This window comes from Kogia breviceps, chromosome 9, assembly GCF_026419965.1.
Source record: "Kogia breviceps isolate mKogBre1 chromosome 9, mKogBre1 haplotype 1, whole genome shotgun sequence".
In the NCBI taxonomy this organism is placed as follows: domain Eukaryota; kingdom Metazoa; phylum Chordata; class Mammalia; order Artiodactyla; family Physeteridae; genus Kogia; species Kogia breviceps.
The window spans coordinates 36,895,979-36,920,835 of record NC_081318.1 but is presented as its reverse complement, the minus strand read 5'-3'; the positions used below and the strand labels follow the sequence as shown (position 1 = coordinate 36,920,835).

General features: G+C 37.6%; 1 pseudogene; it reads right to left on the bottom strand.

Moving 5' to 3' along the window:
• Positions 1-6,341: 6,341 nt before the first annotated feature.
• LOC131762396 (large ribosomal subunit protein uL6 pseudogene) lies at positions 6,342-9,302 on the bottom strand (annotated as a pseudogene).
• Between the last annotated feature and the right edge of the window lie 15,555 nt (positions 9,303-24,857).

The window sequence follows — 24,857 nt, the reverse complement described above, 5'->3', positions numbered from 1 at the left end:
TGAATGGGATTTTTAAAAGTTATTGTGAGGCAAACATTGATAAACAACAGAAGAGGAGAACCACATTCTATCAATAATAGTATACCATTTCCCTTTTGGACTAAATAATAAACTCAATAACAGATACAGCTGATTAATCTTGTGGCTGTTTTGAAGTATAAAGATGAATGAACTGGTGATGAATGAACTGGATTCGACTATTAAAATGGTGACATTTATTATAAAACTAATATATGTTTATTGTAGGAAATCTGAAAAATACAGAAAGGATGATATTTTAAAAGTCACCCCCTGGTTCCACACTCAAATTCAATAACAAATATATATAGTTAAAACAGAAGTCTCTTTTTCATCTCCTTTCCCCCCAGATATACCATGTTAATGATTTGGTTTACCAGTTTCACATGGATGAGATCCTATTTATACATTGTTCTCTCACTTGTCTTTTCACTTAATATTCTATATTTTGATTTTGCTGGGTGCCAATATCATAAATTTACATTTTATTCATCTGTTACTGTCAGGATGAGAATATTCTCATGTTTCTGCATAGTTTGAGTTCCTAAGCAAAGGAAACTGACAAGCTAAAGAATGTCTCCATTTTCCCAGATCCATTTGCTCCTCGCATTCAAGGAGTTTAGACCTGCAGCCATCTGCTCTCATCCAAAGAGCAATAAACTTATCTCTTATAAATAAATAATATAAATATAAATAAATAAATACATAAATATATAATTTATAATTATAAATAATTTATATATTATATATAATAAATATATAAATATAATAAATAATTATATAAATTTATAATTTATAATTTATTTATAAATAAACTTATAAACGTATCTCCTCCAAAAATGTGGAAGCATTCCACGGTTGTAAACTTGGAGATATTTCTCCTATCGTCCCTCTGGAGACATTTATTTATATTCCAAAGGGAAAGAGCCTAGTATCCCTTCTCTTTTGTTCCCAAGTAGAGTTTGCTTATTTTAGGAAACAAAGGTTTCTTTCTTCCTTAGGAGAGAAGCAGGGTGAGCAGCTGTTCCAGATTCATGTTTATGGGGTTCCTCACCACATATGTGGGATGACATCTGTCAGGCTCTCATTCTATCATCCCCAAAAGGGGAGGAATTGGGACAAGGGGGAGACACTGTGGTTATTGTGAGTAGCAATCTGTCCCTGCCCCAGAAAATTTTTGTCTATTTTTAGGATACTATGACTACATATAGATATTAAAAACTGATCGCTTGTTATTTTGTGTAATGGCCATACCTAAGTTATTTAACACTTTTTCTTCTTGAAAGCATTTAAGTTGTCTACATTCTACACAATCACAAATCATGCTTCATAAACAGATTTCTGTAAGTCTGATTCTTAGAAGTGAAAGTGTTCAGTTAAATGGCATGTGCATTTAAATTTTTGTCAGATGTTATCAAATGGCCCTCCAAAAAGGCAACACTGATTTATACTTCCATCAACTGTGTATATTACCAGTTAAAAAAATTTTTTTTGATAATCTGATTGATAAAAATCACATTACCTTGTTCCAATATGCATTTTACTCTTTATTAGTTGGGTTAAGAATATCTTCTTTGTTTATTTTTCATGTATATTTCTTTTTCTCTTTGCTTGCTCTGATGCTTTGTTCATTTTCTACTGTATTGTTTTTCTTAGTGATGCAGAGATCATTATATAATATATTATGAGCATTGATGTTCATCTACTCTCTATATTGTAAATATTCTCCCTCTGTATTTTGCTTGTTTTGTTGTTTATTGTATTTTGTTTATGGCTTCTATTGCTATATCAAAATTTTAAATTTTATGTAGTTCATTTATCAATCTTTTCCCTTATGATTTCTGAGTTTTCTATCTATCTTATTGTGAAATGAATTGTAAATAAACCCCCTTGGTGAAATTCCAGCCCCCTTGTAGCATGCCTTTCATGATAAAGTCTAGAAAGTAGAAAGGCTAGTATGTAAAAGACTACATTTTATAAAATCCATCAAAGCTTGAATTCTACATGTGAGCTAGTAATTCCTAGCAGACAAGCACCTTCTCCCCAAGATTTAGAAGATGGAAGTGAGGTGGGTCCACGCCTGTGCTATTCTAGCTGGTTCCACAGGTGGGCATGGTGGAAGGGGCACTTGGTTTTCAGAGACAACAGAAGTAGAAACCCCAATTCCTGGTTTTTACTTTCATGAATATCAAGAAACAAGGTAGATGGGGTGATGGGTTCAGTTAGCTTATATGGGAAAGGCTGAGGTGGAGTGGTCCTTTTTTTAAATTTTTATTTTATATTGGAGTATAGTTGATTAACAATGTTGTATTAATTTCAGGTGTATAGCACAGTGATTCAGTTATACATATACATGTACCTATTTTTTTTCAAATTCTTTTCCCATTTAGGTTATTACAGAATATTGAGCAGAGTTCCCTGTGCTATACAGTAGATCCTTTTTGGCAATCTATTTTAAATATAGTAGTGTGTACATGTCAATCCCAACCTCCCAATCTATCACTCCCACCTACCCTTACCCCCTGGTAACCCTAAGTTTTTTCTCTAAGTCTGTGAGTTTGTTTCTGTTTTGTAAATAAGTTCATTTTTATCATGTTTTTAGACTTCACACATAAGTGATATCCTATGATATTTGTCTTTCTCTGACTTACTTAATTTAGTATGATAATCTCTAGGTCCATCCATGTTGCTGCAAATGGCGTTATTTCATTCTTTTAACGGCTGAGTAATATTCCATTGTATATATTTACCACATCTTCTTTATCTGTGGAGTTGTCTTAAAGTTAGCCAATTCACCCACTTTCTGATCATGGAGTTTTCTGATCACAGCAGAGTTAGTTATTGATAATTTTGGTGGGCCAGATCTGCAGTGATGTTCTAGAAATCTTTTTGAAGTTCTACTTAGATCTTGCTCCACAAATCCCTTCTAATAATTTTCAAAGCTTTAGGTTCTCTATGTTTAATTTTTTTCTACTTAAGCCAGATAGAATAATTTCTGTTATGTTCAACTGAACCCTGATTAATATACTTGGCAATGCCTCCTTAAAGTTGGACACTCATTCTCATATTTTCTTCTAATACTTTTGTAGTTGTGGTTTTTCATTTAAATTGGGACTACATCTGGAATTATTTTTGTGTTTGGTGTTGGGTAAAGATATAATGGATAGTTATTAGTTCCAACAAAATTCTTTGAATAATCAATTATTTCTCATGGATTTCAAATGTTACATTTATCTTACATCATATCCCACTATACAGATATCGGAGTCCTTTTATGTCCCTTATTTTATTCAATTATTTATTCCTTGAAAGACTTGTCTATTAGTTTAAGGAATACTACAGTGTTTTAATTACTGAAGTTCTCCAGCATGTGCTTTGAAATCCAGTATGGCAACTTACCCATCATATTCATAAGTTTTCATAATGTCCATAGATAATTTTAACATTTATATATAGGTAGATGAACAAGAGTTATCTTTTTCAAGCTTCATAAAAGTCTTTTTGGGGTTTTATTTAGAACTGCATTGAAATTATAGAATTTGAGAATGGACATATTTTTTATTAATAATAATAATAATGATTATATTATAGTTTACATAAATTAATTCATTTAATTCTCATAACAACCCAGTGAAGTAGATACTGTTTTCATTTCCATCAACAAGGGAGAGGGCTTCCCTGGTGGTGCAGTGGTTGAGAGTCCGCCTGCCGATGCAGGAGACACGGGTTCGTGCCCCGGTCCGGGAAGATCCCACATGCCGCGGAGCGGCTGGGCCTGTGAGCCATGGCCGCTGAGCCTGCACGTCCGCAGCCTGTGCTCCGCAATGGGAGAGGCCACAGCAGTGAGAGGCCCGCATACCGCAAAAAAAAAAAAAAAAAAAAAAAAAACAAAACAAGGGAGAGAAGACACAGAAAGGTTAAATAATTTACCCTACTTACACAACTAGAAAAACAACATATCCAGAAACATAGTATGTCGTTTCACTTAATCAAGTGTTTATAAATTTCCTTCAATAAATTTTATGATTTTTTTCTCATAGGTTTAACACATTTCTTGTGATGTTTATTCCAAGATGTTTTATAAGTTTTGTTGCCAGTGTGAGTGAATATTTTCCCCATTACTTTACAGATTTGTTAATGCTGGCATGCAGAAAAGCAAGTCACATTGACATGTTGCTCTTATATTTGGCCATCTGACAAAATTCTCCTGTTCTCATAGTTTTAAAATATTTTTGCAAGTATTATATATTCACTGTGATAACTGATAAGCGAAATCCAGAACATCACACACAGCTGTGTACATACACATAAACGTGTGTGCACACACATGCATACCCAAAGGATACACATGAGTACACAAGCACACATGAGCATGCACGGTATGCTGCAGAGCACAAAGGACCTCAGCAGGCATCTGGGGTCTCAGCCCTGCTGGGTCAGTGTCTACATTTATTCCTCCAGCAATAGGATCCCTGCCAAATCCGAACCAGAGCAACATACCAGTTGGCTCAGGTCATTCCACACCCTTCAAGTCACTGCCTCTCTGAAAACTGCAGTGTTTTCCTCGCTTGAGTTCTCAGTCGAGCTGTTATTCCTTTCAAATTCCACCAAGTCAAAGCCCTTCTCTTGGATAGTATAGTTTAAATACCCCAGCGGGGCGGGGTGGCTGGTGGGAAACCAGATCTTCCAATCACAGAGAGTGATTGATTATATCCAGGGCAGCCAGTACTTGAGTGCTAACTTCCCATTCACTAGCCTGGAAACACAAAAGCTCCATCCATGCTAGGGTTAGGGAGAACATAGACCATAGCTTGGTTGCCCTGTTCGGAAGAGGTAACACTTTCTTTTATTCCTAGCTAACCAGTCTAAAGGAGTGGGAACAAAATTCACATTAATTTCTTACAGAGCATCCGATTCTCATCCTATTCCTAGATTATTAAATTTATTTCAGGAGTAGATTTGGGTTTTTCTTTTCTTTTTCTTTTTTTTTTTTTTTTTTTGCGGTATGCGGGCCTCTCACTGTTGTGGCCTCTCCCCCCCCTTGCGGACGCGCAGGCTCAGTGGTCATGGCTCACGGGCCCAGCCCCTCTGCGGCATGTGGGATCCTCCCAGACAGGGGCACGAACCCGTGTCCCCTGCATCGTCAGGCGGACTCTCAACCACTGCGCCACAAGGGAAGCCCGGTTTGGGGTTTTTTAACTCCTGTTTTCAACATCTATTGCAAGATCTTATAGAATTTCTCTGTTTTTCTATGTATACATGGAATTAATACATATTAATATATTATACATTATAATGTATTAATTAATACATATCCCATGTTTTAACCATTTAACCACACTTTAATTCTTATAAAAAGTCCTACCTGGTCATGATATATTCTTCTTGTAATATGCTGCTAGTTTTGATTTATAATTTTTTAAAATATTTTTACTTTTATAATTTTATGTGAAAAGGCTGTTTTGGGCAGTTTTTGCTCAATTTGGTGTTAAACTAGCTTTACAGAACAAAAAAAGGAATTTTATATTTATTCTATGCACTGAAACAATTTAAATAAAACATGAAAAAACAATCCATTATTTCAAGGTTTTGCAGAACTCACCCATAAAACAGTCTGGGACCAATGCCTTTTTTAAATTGTAGATTTTTTAAAATTATGTTTTCATTTTTTTTCTATGGCTGTTTATCCAGTTTTACATCTTTTCTGATATTATTCTGGTAGTCTATATGTCCTGAACAATTCTTTCCTCTAAATTTTAAATTTATTGGTGTAAGTATTAGATATAATTCTCTTTTGATTTTGCAATTATTATCTGTATTTTTGGCTATGTTTTAATTCTTATTTCTATTCTTATTTCTGTCTTCCTCTCTGTCATCAGAATTACCAGAGACTTATGAATTTTACTGGGCTTTTCAAGAACTGACTTTATTTTAATTAATCTGCATTTGGGGGTTATTTTCTACTTAATTTATTTCTATTTTTATCTTTTAAAATTCCTCCCTAATTTTTTTGTTTTGTTTGGTTCTCTTTCTATCATTGAGAGTTAAAAGTATAATGCATTTATTTTCTGTCTTTCTTGTTTTCTAGTAAATGTACTTAAGAATGTACATTTCTGCTGATTATTGCTTTGGCTGCATGTCATATAGGAGAAGTGCTGTACACTCACTGATGTTCATTTTATCAGTAATTTTGGATGTGATTTCTCTTTTGATGCAAGAATTACTTAGAAATGATTTTAAATATCTCAAAATGCCTTATTTTACCCTCCCACCTGTTTTTCAATAGATGATTTCAATTGTGCTCTTTAAATATCACAAACATTTCATTGTTTCTGTAGCTCCGCAGCTCCCAGATATTGTTCATCTGCCCACTGAACTGTTCCTTTATCAGAGACAGATACCATCCAGAACCTTTGATACCCTTGTTTTTAACTAGCATGGTTTTTAAAATTGAAGCAGCTTCAATACAAGTTTAAAGCTGTTTCCTTCAAGAACTAACTCATCTTTCTCAGCTTGAGATATTAAGCAAGTAATAACCTGGCCTTATCCCAACTTTGTGGATATATTTTTCACCCAAGCAATTTCAGATTTCAAAAAGAGAGACCATTTTCCTGAATAATGATGCTGATGGGGAAGTAAGCGTACATGGACCTCACCTTATAATGAAAGACCGATGTTGCAGCCTTGATGATGTTTTGTACATGACAACAGAGAGTGGGAATGATGCATAGCAAGTTCCTTCCTACTTCCCCACTTTTCATCAACCAGACCTAGTTCTTTTCTTTCTAAGGAGATTGAGTTCTATGCTGATGAAACTGAAGTCCTTCTGTGGTGTTCCTGTGTGGCCTTTTGTAATAAACGTGCATCCCTTCAAGTTAACTAAACTCTGTGTTCTTGGAGTTCAAGAAAAATAAAATACAGTCTTCCTAAAAGAAGCAAAATGCTAGCAAAGGGTGTCATTCTCCCATCTTTCAGGACAGGGAAGACTGCCTGGCTCCTCTGTAGCTCCTCAGGGGACAGAGGGAACAGCAGCCTTCACCCAGGGGACCAAGGATCTCCACTTGCCAAGCTTTCTCTAGAATACTCAGCCTGGTCTGCTCTTCCTCCTAAGCCTTTTCACTCCCAGTCCCCAGCTGTCACTTGGGTTCATCTCTCTCCTTCAGGACTGGCCAGAGCTGCAGCCTGCCCACACCCTCTAAGCCCAGGAGCCATTTGGCTGGAAAGTGGTGTGGCAGTTAGACTGAGGTGAGGGCCAGTGAGTATGAGAGCACAGAGACCAGTTCAAACCACCACCTTCCTCTCTCAGACTTTTAAGTTTTTGCCAGTCATAACGAGCATAAAATGGCATTTCATTGTGTTAATTTGACTTTCTTTAATGACTAGTAGGTGAGCATCTTTTTATACGACCCTTCTCTCTCTTTTTAAAATTGCTACTATCTGTTCCCTCCCATTTTCCTGTTGGATTGTTTATTTTTTTCTAAATATTTGTAGCTCTACAAATATAAATATATACATTCTGCTAACCCTTTGTTATTGTTGTTTCAGTTTTATTGAGATACAATTGACATACAACACTGTATGAATTTAAGATGTATGGCATAATGACTTGACTTATATATATTGTGAAATGGTTGGCACAGTAAATTTAATTAACATCCATCACCTCATGTAGATACAAAAAAGGAGAAAGAAAAATATTTTTTTTTCTTGCATTGAGAACTATTGAATTTATTCTCTTGGCAAGTTTCAAATATACCATATAGAAGTGTTAACTATAGTCATCATGTTGTACATTACATTCAGTACTTACTTATTTCATAACTGGCAGTTTGTATCTCTTGACCACCTTCATCCAATTCCCTCATCCCCCCCATCTCTGGTAACCACAAATCTGATCTTTTTTTTTAGATTCCATATATAAGTGAGATCATACAGTATTTGTCTTTCTCTGACTTATCTCACTTAGCTTAATGGCCTCAAGGTCCATCCATGTTGTCACAATCTTTTTTACAGCTGAATAGTATTCTATTGCATATGTATATGTGTATATATCACTTATATATCATATTTTCTTTATCCATTCATCTATCAATGGACACTTAGGTTGTTTCCATGTCTTGGCTACTGTAAATAATGCTGTTATGAATATGGGGGTGCAGATATCTTTTTGAATTAGTGTTTTGATTCCTTCAGATAAATACCCAGAGTGGGATTGCTGGATCATATGATAGTTTTTTAAGAAATTTTTTTTGCAACCTCCATACTGTTCTCCATGGTGGCTGCACCAATTTCCATTCCCAAAGTGCACAAAGGTTCCCTTTTCTCCACATCCTCACCAACACTTATTATCTCTTGTCTTTTTTTATGGTAGCCAACCCTTTATTGTGTTTTTTTTTTTTTTTTTTTGCGGTATGCGGGCCTCCCACTATCGTGGCCTCTCCCGTTGCGGAGCACAGGCTCCGGACGCACAGGCTCAGCGGCCATGGCTCACGGGCCCAGCCGCTCTGCGGCATGTGGGATCCTCCCGGACCGGGGCACGAACCCGCGTCCCCTGCATCGGCAGGCGGACTCCCAACCACTGCACCACCAGGGAAGCCCAACCCTTTATTGTTAATGCTTCATAACTCCCAGTTGGTGGTTTATCTTCATTTTGTAGTGTCTTTTGCTGTACACAAATTTTAAATGTTAATCTAAGTAGCTTATTTTTTTCTTTTTGAGGAAGGAAATAAAATTGACTGAGGATGTTCTGTATTCTCCACTGCCTCCAATTCCTAAGAAAATGTTGAAAGGGGAATATTGATGATTCAATTCTCTGACTACAATAATAAATAATAGGCGATGTCAATAGGAAAAAAAAACCCAGGCTGTTTTAACATTTTTATACAAGAGCTTTAAAAAGCTGCTTAAATGTCAATTTGCGCTAAATTACAGGCTTTAAAAGAGGCCCGCAAAATTAACTATCAAGGTTATAAATCCCAAGAAAAAACCCAGACCTTAGGTCACATGTGACCTTAGGTCACATGGACGTCTGCCAGGACTGGGTAATTTTCACTTTAACCACTTTTTAGTTAACAGGAGTAATCTGTAAATGTTGGAACCTTATTATTTATAGGACAGGGTGGCTCAGTCATCTTGATAGTCAGAGGAAAGAGTTTAAGTGTGTTGTGGATCACCTTAATGTTGTAATATTAATGGGGAAGACACATATAGAAGGAACAGAGTTGAAAACAATGGATATGAAACATTAATACTCACGTTTCATCTACAGAGAAGGGAGGGGCCATCATGGTAACTGCTCTTATATGAAAACTCATTATCACATAAGGATGCAGAGTAGACTAGAAATAATAAAGAGGCCAATTTTTACATTTCAAAAACAAAAGTGAATCCTTTCATACAAAAATGTTTTCATGATTATATATCTTATGGTCCCACATCCTCACCCCAAACTGCATATATAACTTGATAAAAGCATGCACATGTTTCTAGTTGACTAATTAATTTTGAGAACTTGCTTATGACCTTTTAAATAATTTAAAGCACTGGATTTGGCTATAATTAGCATTATTTTTTTATATCAATGCATGACATTGGAAAAAAACTCAAAATATTCAACCTCTGAACTAATAATTTAAGCAATTTATTTCTCTAATCTTTTAAAAGTGACCTCCTGCAAGCTCCTTTCCTCTTCCCAACACTCCAGGGCAAACTAAGCCCTATGTCATGAGATGGACCCTTCTTAGAGGGCTGGTCTTTTATTGGCTCCCCTTTGGGGAGCCAGCAGGCCAGGTGCACCTAGGGTTGGTCAGCTACCTCCTGTGTTGTTTCTGGATGATGATCTGGCACCTGATTCTACATGACCTTGACCCTAGTTCCATCTTCTAACTTCTAGACTTAATCCACCCTGGACTTGGACTTGGACTTGGACTCTGGGCAGTGCCAGGCAGCCTCAATCGTTCTGCAGGTGGTTCTTATTTCTTCAACCCTGGCATCAACCCCAAGCCAGTTCTTTAACCTGTTCTAAAAGGTGATAGGTAGCAGCTTTAAATCATTATAAAGATGTTCTTCTCTCCTAACAGTTTGTTCTTTTTAATTGGAAATGTTGACGTGTTGATGGGATTGGGGAACAATCCCCAATTAGTGCTCTGAGTCTCTCTTGGTGCTCTCCGTCTCGCTTGGGTAGGTTGTTTCTACCTGCTTCAATGCTAGGAGCTCTTTTCCCTCAGACAATCCAGCTCTGGGGGCGTCTCAGCTTTCAAATCAAAGGCTTCATATTCTCATCCACAGTGAGGGAGGCTCCAAATTCTCCAACCCCAAGTCCAAGCTACTCTCTTGGATGGGAAAAGAAAAATGCTTTCCTATGAGGACAGACGGGACTGGATGGAATGGAGGTAGGGCACCCCGAGCAGGTTCCCTAAATGATACAAAATCTAGTGAGGCTGTTGTCACAGCTGTTGCTGTTATTGCTGTTATCATTGTTAGGTTTTTCAGGTTGCACTCAGAAAACTGTTTTCTCTTCCAAACACACCTGAGCTTCCAGGGTAACGACAGTTAATATGTGTTAAGTTCTCTCTAAGGGCTTTACGTGCAATACCTCCGTCTATCCTCACAGCGACCCTATGAGGGATGGTACAGGGACTACTACCATCATCCTCCCCATTTCACAGATTTAGACACCAAAGTCTAGAGATGCTGAGGAGTTGCCAAGGTCACACAGGAGGTAATGTCACAGGCAGTTCAGAAGCTGCTATCAGGAGGGTCCAGGGGCCATGTTCTTACCTCCAAGACAAATGCCTTGCAGCTGCACCCAACTGCTGACTGCATCAGAACCTCTCCTTTCTTCTGTGCCCCATGACAGACTCTTCCTTCTCTAGGGGTGAATTCTCTCTCAGGGACTCACCTGGATTCTCTTAACTTCCCTGCTTCTGGCTCTGGTTCATCAGATGACTGACTTGACAATGATAATGATGAGTCTTTGAACTCTGTACAGCTGAATTTGACTTGTGGTTTGAAATTTTTTCCCCCAAGAGGCTCCTTCACTCCTATGTAAATCAGAGGATGAAAATAAGTATTTCTTGCCAAGCAATTCCAAGTTCTGGCTATAGTCTAACCAGAAACTCTGCTACGTGTAGGAATCACAATCCTAAAATGCAGTTGCTTCTCCCTCCATTCCTCTCTTCTTCCTCCTTTTCTTCCTTTCTTCCTTTCTGGAAGTTTTGTATTTTCTCCTACTCACCAGTCTACAGTGCAGAAACGTTATGTCAGGTGAACAGTAGCACACGGGTTGCATTTTTATGGTGTGAATATAGATTGGGTTCACTGAAAATACGAGTAGCCATCTTTACACTCAAATCAATCAATCTATTTATCCATCTATCTATTACCTATCTATATATATCTTATTTTCCTTGCAGAGCTGATATCCAGGAGGCATATATTGGTATGACCATAATGGTTGTGTGCAACCAGCTTCTGTCATGGTTAATTGATGTTGCATTAGTTGAAATATTTAAAATACCTACAGAATTATATATCTATCTCCATTAAAATAACAAATCCATAAACTTGGAATCATATAATTTTAGATTTTAGATTTATATACTCTGAACCATCCAATGAGAAACAAACTATCAGTGGCAGCATTTGGAAATGAGTTTTCATGGCTTATCCAAGGAGACAGAACTAATAAGAGACAGAATCAAGCCTGTAACCCATATCTGCCTTGTTCCTAGTTCAATGGCACTCTGCTTTCTCTTGACAACTTCCACTGACTATCAAGGTTTAAAGAAAGATAAACATCTAGGTATACTTAGGTAAGTTGCCCCCTACCTTTTAACAGATCTCAATCATTTTTATTCTAAGCTTTGCGTTTTCTGACCTTGGTATTTTAGCTACAGCTAACAACCGTGGATACAAATACTTCGGTGTAGGATATTTTCCTCTCAATGACAGTTCTCTCATCTTCCATCTCCTGCTCCCTGGCTTCTTCCTCTTTAACATTCATAGAATTCCCATTCTGTGGAAGGTGTCTTGTTAGCAAAATGTTCTCCCAGACCTGCCTGGGTCATCCTTCTGCACTTGAATTCCTATACCTAATTTTTTTCCCCCATACAGAAACAGTAATTCTTTCTTTTTTCACTTTCCCTTCCATCTAGTTCTTCTCTTTCTTTCCATTATATATTTACTTAAAAATACCATAGAATGGTTAAATTGGCTTATTTAACATTTCCTTTATCAATGCATCTTTCCTAAATTTTTTCAGTCTGTCTTTTGTGATAGATTGATTTTGAAAGACATTTGAGATACAAAATGGCAGTTTGTCCCAGGTATAACTTTTAAAAGTACATTTAAGGAAATATAATAAGATTTTGATAATAATTTTTTCACATATATTTTCTAGTCTGATAACTGAACTGATTTCCTATGTACAGCAGATTCCAGAACCCCTAAAATCATTTAAATCTGAATGGAAGTTTTTCGTCTTGATAAATCTTATGATTTAATTCAATTTGGGTACTCTTCCCATCAGTCTTTTGTATTTTAAAATCACGATCAAAATATTTATACAGAAACTCATTTTTCTCCTTTTCACTTAAGGAAATGGAAGATGAGCAATGCCAAACATATAGCAACATGGGGAGAGGTATGTATTACGGAAGAAACTGTCTGGACTATTAAAGAACTTACTAAATTCTATGTGTTAGAAGGATTCTGCCACTGAAAAAGATGAAAAAGCCTCATCTCTCCTCAAGGAAGGTGGGGTCGTCAGCCTTTTGCTTCTAAACATAAATTAAACAAGTTTAATAACGATGCTATTTAATGATGCTGTGCATCCATTTGAAACTGCAGAGCTGTGATTATAAAGGTGTGTTTATTCATGAGGCATTTAAACTCGTATAAGATAATTTAGTAAAGTCTGGACCATACACGAGAAGTAGAGGACAAAGCTCTCATACTTATGGATACTGTCTCTAGTTTGGCAGACAGCTACATTGAGCTTATTTAAACTCCTAACATAAAAATATAAACACACACAAAATCATCATATCAACAATCTTTTCACTAAGTGCCTGCCAAGTGTGAGATAATAATACTCTGTCCTCACTCTCCCCTTTTAACAACTTTGTACCTTATACCATATAAAAGTTTATGTTTTGGTGTTGTCCAATTTATTAGACTTTTTCTTTATAGTTTCTGGGTTTTGTGTGTGTCTTGCTTAGCAGGACCTTTCCCTTACCAAGATTTTGAAACTTTTCTTTTTTTTCAAAATCTTTTGTGCTTAGATATTTAATTTTATGTTTGGTAGGGAGAAGAGATTGAATTCTCCCCTACTTTAAGGTATAGCCAGTTATTTAGGAAAGTTCATCATTTCCACACAGATTATTATTATTATTATTATTATTTTTGTGGTACGCGGGCCTCTCACTGTTGCGGCCTCTCCCGTTGCGGAGCACAGGCTCCGGACGCGCAGGCTCAGCGGCCATGGCTCACGGGCCCAGCCACTCCGCGGCATGTGGGATCTTCCCAGACCGGGGCACGAACCCGCGTCCCTGCATCAGCAGGCAGATTCTCAACCACTGCGCCACCAGGGAAGCCCTCCACACAGATATTAAACATCAACTTCATCAAGTATTCCATTATGGAACTAGAATACCATGGAGCATCTGAAGAGCAATTTCTGGACTTTCTAGTCTGGTTCATTGATCTGTGTTTGTATATCTCAATGCCAGTTCCACTCTGTTTTTATTATTGGGGTTCCATAGCATATTTGAATACATGTTAGGGCAGCTCTTCTCTTATTCTTTTTATTTTCAAACATTTTTTGATACAGTTGAGTATTTTTTCTTCCAGGTGAACTTTAGAATCAGCTTGTTAAGTTACATACACAACAAAAATCCTGTTGGGATTTTGAATAAAATTATATTAGTTAAATTTATAATAATTCCCTTGGAGAAAACCATTCAAGAGCAATGTGGGCCTCTGAATTTATTAAAATATAATTTTATGTCCTTCAGTTGAGTTTTGTGTACTTCATATACTTTTTGAGCATTTTTGATAGGTGTCTTCCAATATATTTTATATTTCTTTGGCTATTATAAATGGTAGGGTTTTTTTTACTATATTAAAATAATGGATTATTATTAGTATATCACAATGTCATAGATGGTTTTATACACCTATCTTATATCTGCCTATGTTACTAAACCTCCTAAAAAACTAACAATTTTTCAGTTGGTTTCTCTTGATTTTCTAGGTAAGCGACTGTATTTCTTTGTAAATAATGAAAATTTGATCCTTTCTGTTATTTATCTCATTTAGCTAATTATCTAATTGCATTGGGCAGGATCTCAGGTACATGGCTGAATAGTCCTGGTAAGAGTGGGCATCTTTGTCCTGTTCATGACATCAAGTGGAATTACTTCCAATGTGTTCCACTTTGGTATGATATTTGTTCTCTGTTTCTGGTAGATAGCCTTTATGAATTAAAATTTCCAACTATTCCTAGCTTGATAAGATTTTGTATTATTTTTAGTCAGTAAGAGCTGTTGAACGTCATCAGTCTTGGGCTACAAAATTGATGGCTCTTCATTTTTCAGTCTGTGTAGTGAATCACATAGATATATTAATGTTAAATTACCCTTGCATTACTGATATAAACTCTACTTTGTCAGAAAATTAGTCCATGTTTTTATTTGCAAGCAACAAAACTAACTCATGTGGGCTTCCCTGGTGGCGCAGTGGTTGAGAATCTGCCTGCTAATGCATGAGACACGGGTTCGAGCCCTGGTTTGGGAGGATCCCACATGCCGCGGAGCAACTGGGCCCGTGAGCCACAACTACTGAGCCTGCACGTCTGGAGCTTGTGCTCGGCAACAAGAGAGGCCGCGACAGTGAGAGGCCCGTGCACCGTGATGAAGAGAGGCCCCTGCTCGCCGCAACTAGAGAAAGCCCTCGCAGAGAAACAAAGACCCAACACAGCCAAAAATAAATAAATAAATAAATTAATTAATTTAAAAAAAAACTGAGCTAAAACTCAAGCCCTCTTTAAAAAAAACATAAAAACAACCAACTCATGCTAAGTTAAGCAGAAAAACAATTTATAGAAAGCAATCAGAGAACTCCTGGAATCTCTGAGAAGTCAAAAGAATCAGGTTACATGGTCCAGAACAAAGCCTCACATTATTTCATAGAAGTGGTCCAGCAAAGATACACTGCAGAAACTGTAGAGCACAGATACCACAATTTTTATCACTTAAGCTGGTCAGCAGATACTTCCTTTGTCCCCACCATCCTTGTGCTTGGATGTAGCCTCTGCTGCCCAACAGATGGATTCTGAGCAGTCTCTGCTTCTTCATGTCAGTTGCTTTCAACTCAAAGTCTGGAGTGGTGCTATCTGATGAGCAAAGCCTAGGTCATGTACCTCTTGCTTTATCTTTGAGGGAAGCTGGGAAAGAAAATATGTGGCATGGGAAGCCTCTTTGATAGGAGATTGGGAATTCCCTAAACAAAGGACAGGTTGTCAGATACCAGGTAGCCCAGAAGAATGACTAATGTTCCTGATAGTTCTGACATATTACTTTAAAAACAACCTGTTGGATTCTGTTAGATAATATTTTATTTAGGATTGTTACATCAGTGTCTTAAAATGAGATAAATGAGATTATTTATAGCATTCTATTTTTGAGCCATCCTTATTTATTTTTGATATAAAGGTAAGCTGTTCTTATAGAATGATATGGGAAGATTTTCATGCTTTCTATACTCTGAAAGAGTTTATATAACATAGTAATTACCTGCCTTTTATAGGTTTAGTAAAACTTATAAAACCACTTGGGAGTGGAGCCTATTTTTAGGATAGAGCTTTGACAACTCCTGCAATTATTTTTACAGTTATTGCTATAGTCACACTGTTTTCTTCTCTCTGGTTTAGTTTGATAATCTATATTTTTAGGAGAAAATAATTTCATCTGTATTTTAAAATTAATCGGTATTAGAAAATCTGTATCCTTTTATAGTATAAACAATCTCCTCTGTATTTGTAGATATATCTCTTTTCTCATTATGAAAGGTATTTATTTTTTCTCATTACTTCTAAACAAAAGATTCAAAGCTGTTATCTATTTTATGGGACTTTTCAAAGTGCTGTGTTTGATTTTATTGATCAATTTTACTCCTTTATGTTTTCTATTGCATTCTTTTTAATTTAACTTTATGAATTCCTTTTACTTCTGTCTCTGAAGATATCTTATTACTGTTTTTCTAGCTATCTGACCTGAGAAATTAACTTATTTACTTTATTTTTTCCTTAAAATTATAAATTATATCAAGAAAATAGAAGAGTTTAGAGAAGGATATGTCTATATTCCTCATACAACTTAGACAAATCAGTATTTTGCCAAATTTGTTTCAGATAATTTTTTTAAGAAATAAAATATTTCAGCCAGCAAGTCCCTTATATACCCTTCACAAGAGAAAACTACTATCCTAAGCTATCTATCATGCTTTTCTATTTACTACATTTATACGTGCCCACAAGCAGCATAGAGTTTATATGAAGTTTTTAAGCTTTATATAATTGAATCATACTGTATGTATCCTTTTGCAAATTGCTTCTGCTAAACACATTATGTTTAAGATTTATCTATCAAAGTAAATGTAGCTCCATTTTATAAATATCGGCTACTCTATAGCTTCCTTTGATGAATGAGTCACAATTTATTTACAGTACCATGTTGATGAGTTTGAGGGAAAAAATGCTTTATCTGGAATAATACTAAAAGGAGCAAAAGAATGACTGTAGAAAAATATATTAGAGTTCAGACATTGCTATAAGAGTGCAGGCAGAACTTCAATTGGCATCATGCGTGGAAATTGACGATTTCTTTTGCTGTTTCTTTGTCAAAAGATTCAGAAATGTTTTTGTGGAATCCAAATGGAAACCACTTAGATAATGTAATTAATGGTATTAAAGTTTATTTTTCACTCCATGGTTACAAATTTTGTAAAGCCTGTTTATTTCCAGTTTAAAATTAGAAAAATAAAAATAATTTCAAAATGGTTGGATTTTCTGAGGTTAGGTAGGGATGACTTCAATACTGGTGAATCCACTCAACTTTTGTCCTTTCAGGATGTGATGAATACCGAATTTTCATCTACCTACTTTCTTAGATTTTCCTTTTTTTTCCTCTCTCTCTCTCATCTGTTACACTCTACCTTAACCTGAATATAGTACAGAGCTAAAATATAGAATGGCTTGATGTTCCCTGTTCTAAATTTAATACAGAATATTTCTATTTCCTCTTTAGTATAAAATTTGATGGATTTTTACTTAGGTCAGAAACCTCAATTTAAAAATGTATGTATGTGGGTCATCTGATTTAAAGATTTGAAACTAAAATAAAGCACCTGAAATTGATGGCTTGTATTGTTTCACAGAAGCCTTGTTCTATAGGGTTGACCTAAGCTGGATGGTTTGTCTGTATCATGGCATCAAACCTTTCATTAAAAAATTCTGCAATGTCTACACATCAAAATTATATATATATATATATATATATACACACACACATGCATATTTATATATATATATATTTTTAAGATTTCAAAACAACTTCTGTCCCTAGGCATTTAGGACTCAAGAAATACATACAAATTATTAAGAATGGATTATCTTTTTTTTAAACTTTAAGCATGTTATTGTAGAGCCAAAAAAAAAAAAAGTACTAACTATATGTTGCTAATGCTGGAAGACTAAGAAATAATGGTTGACACACGGAGAATAAGAAAGCTACAGGGGCTTCCCTGGTGGCACAGTGGTTGAGAATCTGCCTGCTAATGCAGGGGACACGGGTTCGAACCCTGGTCTGGGAGGATCCCGCATGCCACGGAGCAACTGGGCCCGTGAGCCACAACTACTGAGCCTGCGCATCTGGAGCCTGTGCTCCGCAACAAGAGAGGCCGCGATAGTGAGAGGCCCGCACACCGCGATGAAGAGTGGCCCCCGCTCGCCGCAACTAGAGAAAGCCCTCGCACAGAAACGAAGACCCAACACAGCAAAAATAAATAAATTAATTAATAAACTCCTACCCCCAACATGTAAAAAAAAAAAATGAGCTATAGCGTTTTGAGATGTATTATCAAAATATATTTTAAATTTGAAAACAAAACTTAAAAGAAAACGTTAGGCTCCAATGGAAAGGGTCAGAGAATTTGAAGAGAATCTCTGCCATTCATAAATGTTCCTCAGAGGAGATGCCAGCGAGTGAGGAAAGTAGAGAGGTGGGTTTCTCTTTACTGCCTTCTCTTGGCAGCAGAGCTAGACTTGGGAGAACTCAGGAAGATAGCCTGAAGTTCCTACTCACTTCTTTGTGACTTAAATTCATATATTGAAGTAAACTGCTGAGACTTAAGTCATTGATGTGTTGAGTGTTTCCTCTGTGTCAGGCAGCCCCTGTGCTATCTTCTGGGTATACACTGGTGAATTGAATAGATATAGGTCCTGCCCACAAAGGGATTTCCTGCCTGAGCCATTCATTTGTTTGGGTACAGCAGGAGTTTTATTTTTTTTAACCTCTTCTTTTTAGACTGGAGGCTTTTTACTGCTTTGCTTCTCTATTAAAGATCTGGAAACTGTCATTTGTCTTCTGCTTAAAAGATAAATGTGTTCTCTGTCTTCTTTAGTGGTCTTCCAGAGACAGACCCAATGAGCATAACCCAGTTAATAGCAGTAAGACAGCCAGCTGGGAATGTGCACAGTGTGAGCTCTTCCCATACCCTGGCACCAGACAGACACTGGAGGACCAATACATGTTGGAGGGCTGATATCTCATCTAGTGGGCAAAATACAGTGCCTAAGAATAATAGCAAACACTTCCATAGCACTTAATATGTTCCAGGTGTAAATAACATCAAGTGTGTATTAACCTGTTTACTCCACACCACAGCCCCATGAGGTAGATGCTAGAGTTTGCCTTTCTATCTTAATTCAGGAACCAAACAGATTCAAATAACACAGGATGCTCTCTGAATTAATCCCATTTTAGGGACGAAGAAACTGAAGCATGCAGAGGTGAGTGACTTGCCCAAGGTCACGTGGTTGGAGAACTCAAGGTTCAAATCCAAGTAGTATGGCTCTAGAATCTGTGCTCTAACCCCTGCACTACCGCCTCCCACCAACCACCATTAGTCTTTGTTATTGAACTTCCCAAACACTTTTCACCCCAGTCTACTTATCCTGCCTTCAAGGCCTCAGAATGGTTCTGTCCTGGAATTGGCTGATGCCTTAAGAAGTACCAGGGGATTTTGAATAGGATAGTAAGGATCTCTAACTATTAAGGAGGGTTTGTGATTGTTGTCCTGTGGCTATTGTACAGTTTATTTGGAGAAGGCAGGGGTGAGGAGGTGGAAGAGCTTTGTGACTCCTTGGCCTTTAGGGTTATTTTTCCACTGTGACAGTGGATTGCGTGAATTTGTATCCTGAGGGCAAAATGCTGGTCATGCCTTGACCTTCAGTCTTTTTGAGTGTTCTGTTTCATGTTCCCTAGCTATCCAGCTTATTGTCCTGGGTTCTGACTCCCCAGCATTACCGAAATTTTTTATCTCTTAGATTTCTTATTTCTTCCTTTATCTGATTTCTTCTATAGCAGAAATCAACTCTTAAGGCATTGGATCAAGGTAGGGGGAGCCTGTGAAAACTTCTTACATTGTATATGGACTTTTATGGATATGTGCATAGATGCATTTCTTTTTGTTTTTCTTCAAGGTGGAAAGCCTACAATGTATTAAATTCTCAGAGGAATTTCTGTGATTTTTCACAACCCAATTTTATAATCTGTTCATTTTTCACCTCATGTGTATATTCAATAAGCTGCTTTAAATTCTTTTTTTGAAGGATATATGAGACAAATATATATATAATCATAACTTATTTGAAGGATTCATCATTAATTCCTTGTGTCAGATGGACTCTAATGTGCTAAGGATTGCATTAACTATGCCCAACTTTAAATTCCTCATTTATTTTCAGGAATGTTTAAAGCAATTGTGATCCAAGATGATATCAATCTGTAAGCATCTGTGTTCTACCTAATGGGTAAAGTATTTTGAAGTTTAGGATTGAGGGAAATGGTAGAAAAAGATGGGTGAGAGAACCTTGGAAGATGACCGATTTTGAAGGAGGCAGTGATATCATATCTGAAACAAAAGAAAGTGTGGAGGTAAAAAGAGATATTCTAATGGATAGAAGGTGAGATGAAGAAATATGCTCAATATTTTTAGGAAAGAAAGGAGTAAGGGGAAGATTTTAAGTAAATCTGTGAAAAAGGGAGGGACTGGTCTTAGTTCTGATATAAACGTCTCACTGAGGTGAGAGGACTCAATAAAAGAGTAACAAAAAAAGTGGGGACGTCAATTCAACAGTTCAACAAATTTTCTATGAGCATTACTGTGGTAGGATACCGTGTAGGCTCGGGGTCACAGAAGATACAATCCCTTTTCTCATGGGTGTCACACTTAAGAGGAAAGCCACTACCAGGGCCTAGTTGAAAGCAAGTGAAAATGAAACATTAGCATAATCCTATGACAATCTTCAACAATGCTTGTTGGATTTAGGAGGAGAGGAAGTTAAGGTCTATGAAGATTCAGGTTTACTAACAACCTTATGGGACTATTCAAGGCAACACTGACCTTTGTGAACACGACATCCAGACTAGGAAAGGAGATGTGTAGACTAAGGGAAAGCACTGTTCCTGTGTGGAGGGAGTGGAATAGGTGTCCAGAAAGGTGGTGTCACCTTGAAGGGGGCCATCAAAATAGAGATCTGCTAAGTGATAAGAGGCCCCACAGTTAAGCCCTGATGATGGGTCTCCAAGGCAGTGTGGATGGATGCAGATGAGCAAGAAGTGTTCTAAAGATGTAATAAGGGCTTACCCATGTCATAATATGATCTAAACAAATAGGAAGTACACAGAGGTGGTGGGGAGTTGGCTTCCCCACAAATCTGAGAGAGACCAAGACATGTAAGGTCCTGCTCAAGCTTGAAAGTCTCTAAGAACAGGAAGACTGATTCTAGAATCATCTCCATTTCTATTGGTTTAGTTTTTTGAGACCCTTAGTTGTCTATGAGCTGCCTTACTATGAAGATTCATTACTTTTTCTTAGCTCTTCTTTCCTCTGGTCTGTTATCTGCCACAGGTAAGGCTTTAGCAGTAATAAGGGAAGAGCTGACATAAATGAGAAGTCTATATGAAATGATGCAACAACCATCCATCTCCAGTGGTACTTGGTAGATGCTCAATGAATGTTTTGAATGACTGAATCGTTGTTTCTTTACAGATAACCCCTTGAGAATTGAATAGAATTTGGAGAATTCTAGGATTCCCTTTCTTTTTCATACCGAATTTCTTATCTCAGCTATGAGGTAGAATCTTAAGATTGTTTCCAAGGGGAAATTTTAAAAAGAATGATTTTGAGACCTTGAATCCAGGTCTTCTGACTTCCGGTACACCATACAAATTTCACTGTCACTGCTTTGTTTCTCTGCCTATTATAAGGAAGGTACAAATAGTGTCCATTTCACAGACTTTTATTGTGACTCTTAAATGTGTTAATCTATGTAAAGGACATTTAAGAAATACTTGACAAATAGTGTTCAAGAAATATTAACTGTTATTATTATCATTATTACAATTTTTACTTCTCCTTTAATTTATCCCCTTTAGTAACTTTTCCTTTCAGTTCAGAATATCCTCAATCAGGATAAGCTCAAAAAAACCTGTGAAGTTATTGTTTATCTTTAGAACTTCAGGTGCCCATGAAGTGATAAGGCTTGATAGGGTTGAGAATGGGAAGCAAGGGATGGAGGAGAGAGATAATATCAGGAAGATCAAAACACTGATGGTACAGGGGACTTCCCTGGCAGTCCAGTGGCTAAGACTTCGCCTTTCAATGCAGGGGGTGTGGGTTCCATCCCACATGCCTCGTGGCCAAAAAACCAAAACATAAAACAGAAACAACACAGTAACAAATTCAGTGGACCATTTAAAAATGGTCCACATCAAAAAAAAAAATCTTTAAACCAAAACAACAAAAAAAACCATTGATGGTACAAAGATGAGAAGAGGGAGGGAGAGTTAGCCTTGGCACTGGGGATTAGGCTGAGTGTTTGAGGACGTTTTGGTGCCATTAATAGAAATGTGAATGCAGGGAAAGGGAGCTGGTTTGGTGATGAAGCCAGTTAAAATGATTTTAGAAATGGTTACTTTGAAGTGACAGTAAGACATCCAAGTGGAAATAATCTAGTAGACAGACAAGTGGAGATATGGAACTAGGAGAAAGCTTGTGGCTGAAGATAAACATTGTGGGACCTTCCAAAGAGTATGACAGTTGAGGTTATGTGAATAGATGACTACTTCAAAGGTAATTCTCCCTCTCTCCTCTCTCTTTCTCTCATGCATGTTGTATTCTGGGCTTGGTGATGACAAGCACTGAGTACTAGTGGAAGACAAAGGCAACACAGCAAACCATCATTCTCTTTTTCTTTATCTTCCTCTCCCACTCCTCCTCCTTCCTACTCTTCTCCCCTTCACCTTGCTCTTTCTCTCTATATTTTTCTATTTTTCCTGGTCCTGTACATACAAATTGCATACAGTAAGTTTTTTCAAGCTAAATAATTAGGAAGACGATTCCAGCAGAGGAAAATTAGCTTAGTAAAAAGTAATTTGGAACAGTGATGATATTGTGCTCCAAAATGATCCCTGGGTGAGGCAGCTGAAAGTGGAGGAGAGAGGAACTCCTTGATGTGGATTTCAATTAGGAATGGAGTGGTAACTCCTGAGACACTGCACCGATGCTTTCTGTCCCTGGTGTCCTCACCTGCCCGGAATGGCAGGACATCCAGCAAGGTGTGATCTTCTAGAATATCTAGTATTGGCCTTTCTCCTAGGATCGTCCCATAATGCTGGGCTTATTCAGTCCAAAGGGAGGGTGATCAGTCTTCTACACCAAGTCAGGCGACCTGTAGTCTCTGTCAGTTCTTTCTAGAATGTATTTTTAAAAATTTGATTAAAAACTATTTTGTTCCCATGGGACACTGTCACTGATAATTCCACAAGTCTTTATATTTGCAGTCTCTTAGACTTTGTGAAATATCTGCAAATAAATATAATCTCCTGTTTTTGCTTATGTGTTTATATATCTCCTTATTTTTAGGAACTGAAGATGGTCATGTCATCTCTAGCTTTCTGGAGTGTAAAAATCAAACACTGTGTGATTCTTCAGATGGAAAAGAAAGCTGCTCTTATGCTAATAAGGAGGTTGGAATATGTGTCTTGCATCTCAGAAAACATGCAAAGCAAGTAGTCATGAAGAAATAGAAAATTAGGGAGAGAGGACAATCAACTCCCATGTCTTATTAAAAAATAAAGTCAGTCTTCCTTTCTCTTTTTGTCTAAAGTGACACATTTACTGACAGTTTAGATAAAAGTTTGTCAAGGAATTACAATGAAAGCCAACATTTCTTCTTTAGTTCCAACAGATCAAATATTTTCCAAGATTAAGAAAACAAAAGAATCCCTGGTCTCTCTGAGTTGGGGTGAAAAGTTTGGGGGAGTGTGAGGTTCTAGAGAGAGGACCTGAAGGGGCATCTATAGTTTGTGTATGAGATACAGAAAGGGCAGGTGGGAACAGACATTACTAAATTTTACTGTAGATTATGAAGTTTTCCCTCCCTGTTTTGCAGATTTTGGTAAAGTCTTATGGTACTTTTTCATGATTATTTTTGGCTCAAAATCTTTGATTGTAATTAACATGTTAGTGTTTGTATCATAACCCGTGATTCCTTTTCCTGACTTTTTATGCCAAATACCCAAACACCACTGGGACCTGGTAAAGTAGGAAAGTGATTCTTTTAGCCTGGGATTCCTTTCCATGGCCTCTGGTGCCTATGAGGTCCATGCTATCCATAACAAATATAATCCACCAAACTTATCCACCAAAGTTCACTGATTCCGCTACACCAGCTTCCCTCTGAAACCGCTCTCTCAGCCTTTTAGAAATAAAACGTGATTGAACGTATCCAATTTGGGTAAAAAAGACCGTCTGTATTTTAAATAGAAAGCTTAGTGCTTGTAGGTGAATTTTAGGCTGTATAACGACAGTGAAGAATTTCAGGCAAATATGAGTATCAGTCGGGGTTCAGGCTGGAAACAAAGGAGACATTCAAAGAAGTTCCCAAAGGTCTGGGCGAGGCTGTAGTCCTCAACCAGCGCTGGGCGGTAAGGGTGGCGGGGGTGGGGGGGCGCGGGGGGTGGTGAGGAGGAAGCAATGTAGGAAGAAGCCTTTCATTGAGGCTCTGCACCTGGAGGCCCCGCAGGGAGGCTGGGAGGAGTTCCCGGACACTAGCCCTGTAATATAAGGGAATAGCAAAGGAAAAATTAGCAAGGTAACAACAATGATTTGTCTCGTTATTAATAGAACAGGGGGCAGCAGCAGGCTAATAAATGGAAATGTTGGTCCAGATGTGCTTAGAGGAAAGAGTTTTTGTTTAAAGAATTCAGGGCGGCCCCCCGCAGGCCCTGCCTTTGGGGTCTAGGTGGCCTCCTAGAGGGGCGCTCTCCCTTCTCAGGGTCTCCCCGTCCCCAGGGTCCCTTTGTGATGCTGATGAAGGTGCCCAGGAGGGGGATGTAACAACGACTTCCTTCTGTGCCCATCCTCTGTCTTCTCCCCTGTCACCGACCCTCAGGCCCAGCCGCAGGGGATCAGATGTCCCTGTCTAGCAGGTCGCTGGTCTCAGAGCGTTGGGCGGGGCAGTCCCAGCTGCAGCACGCGGCCTCCGTGGCGCT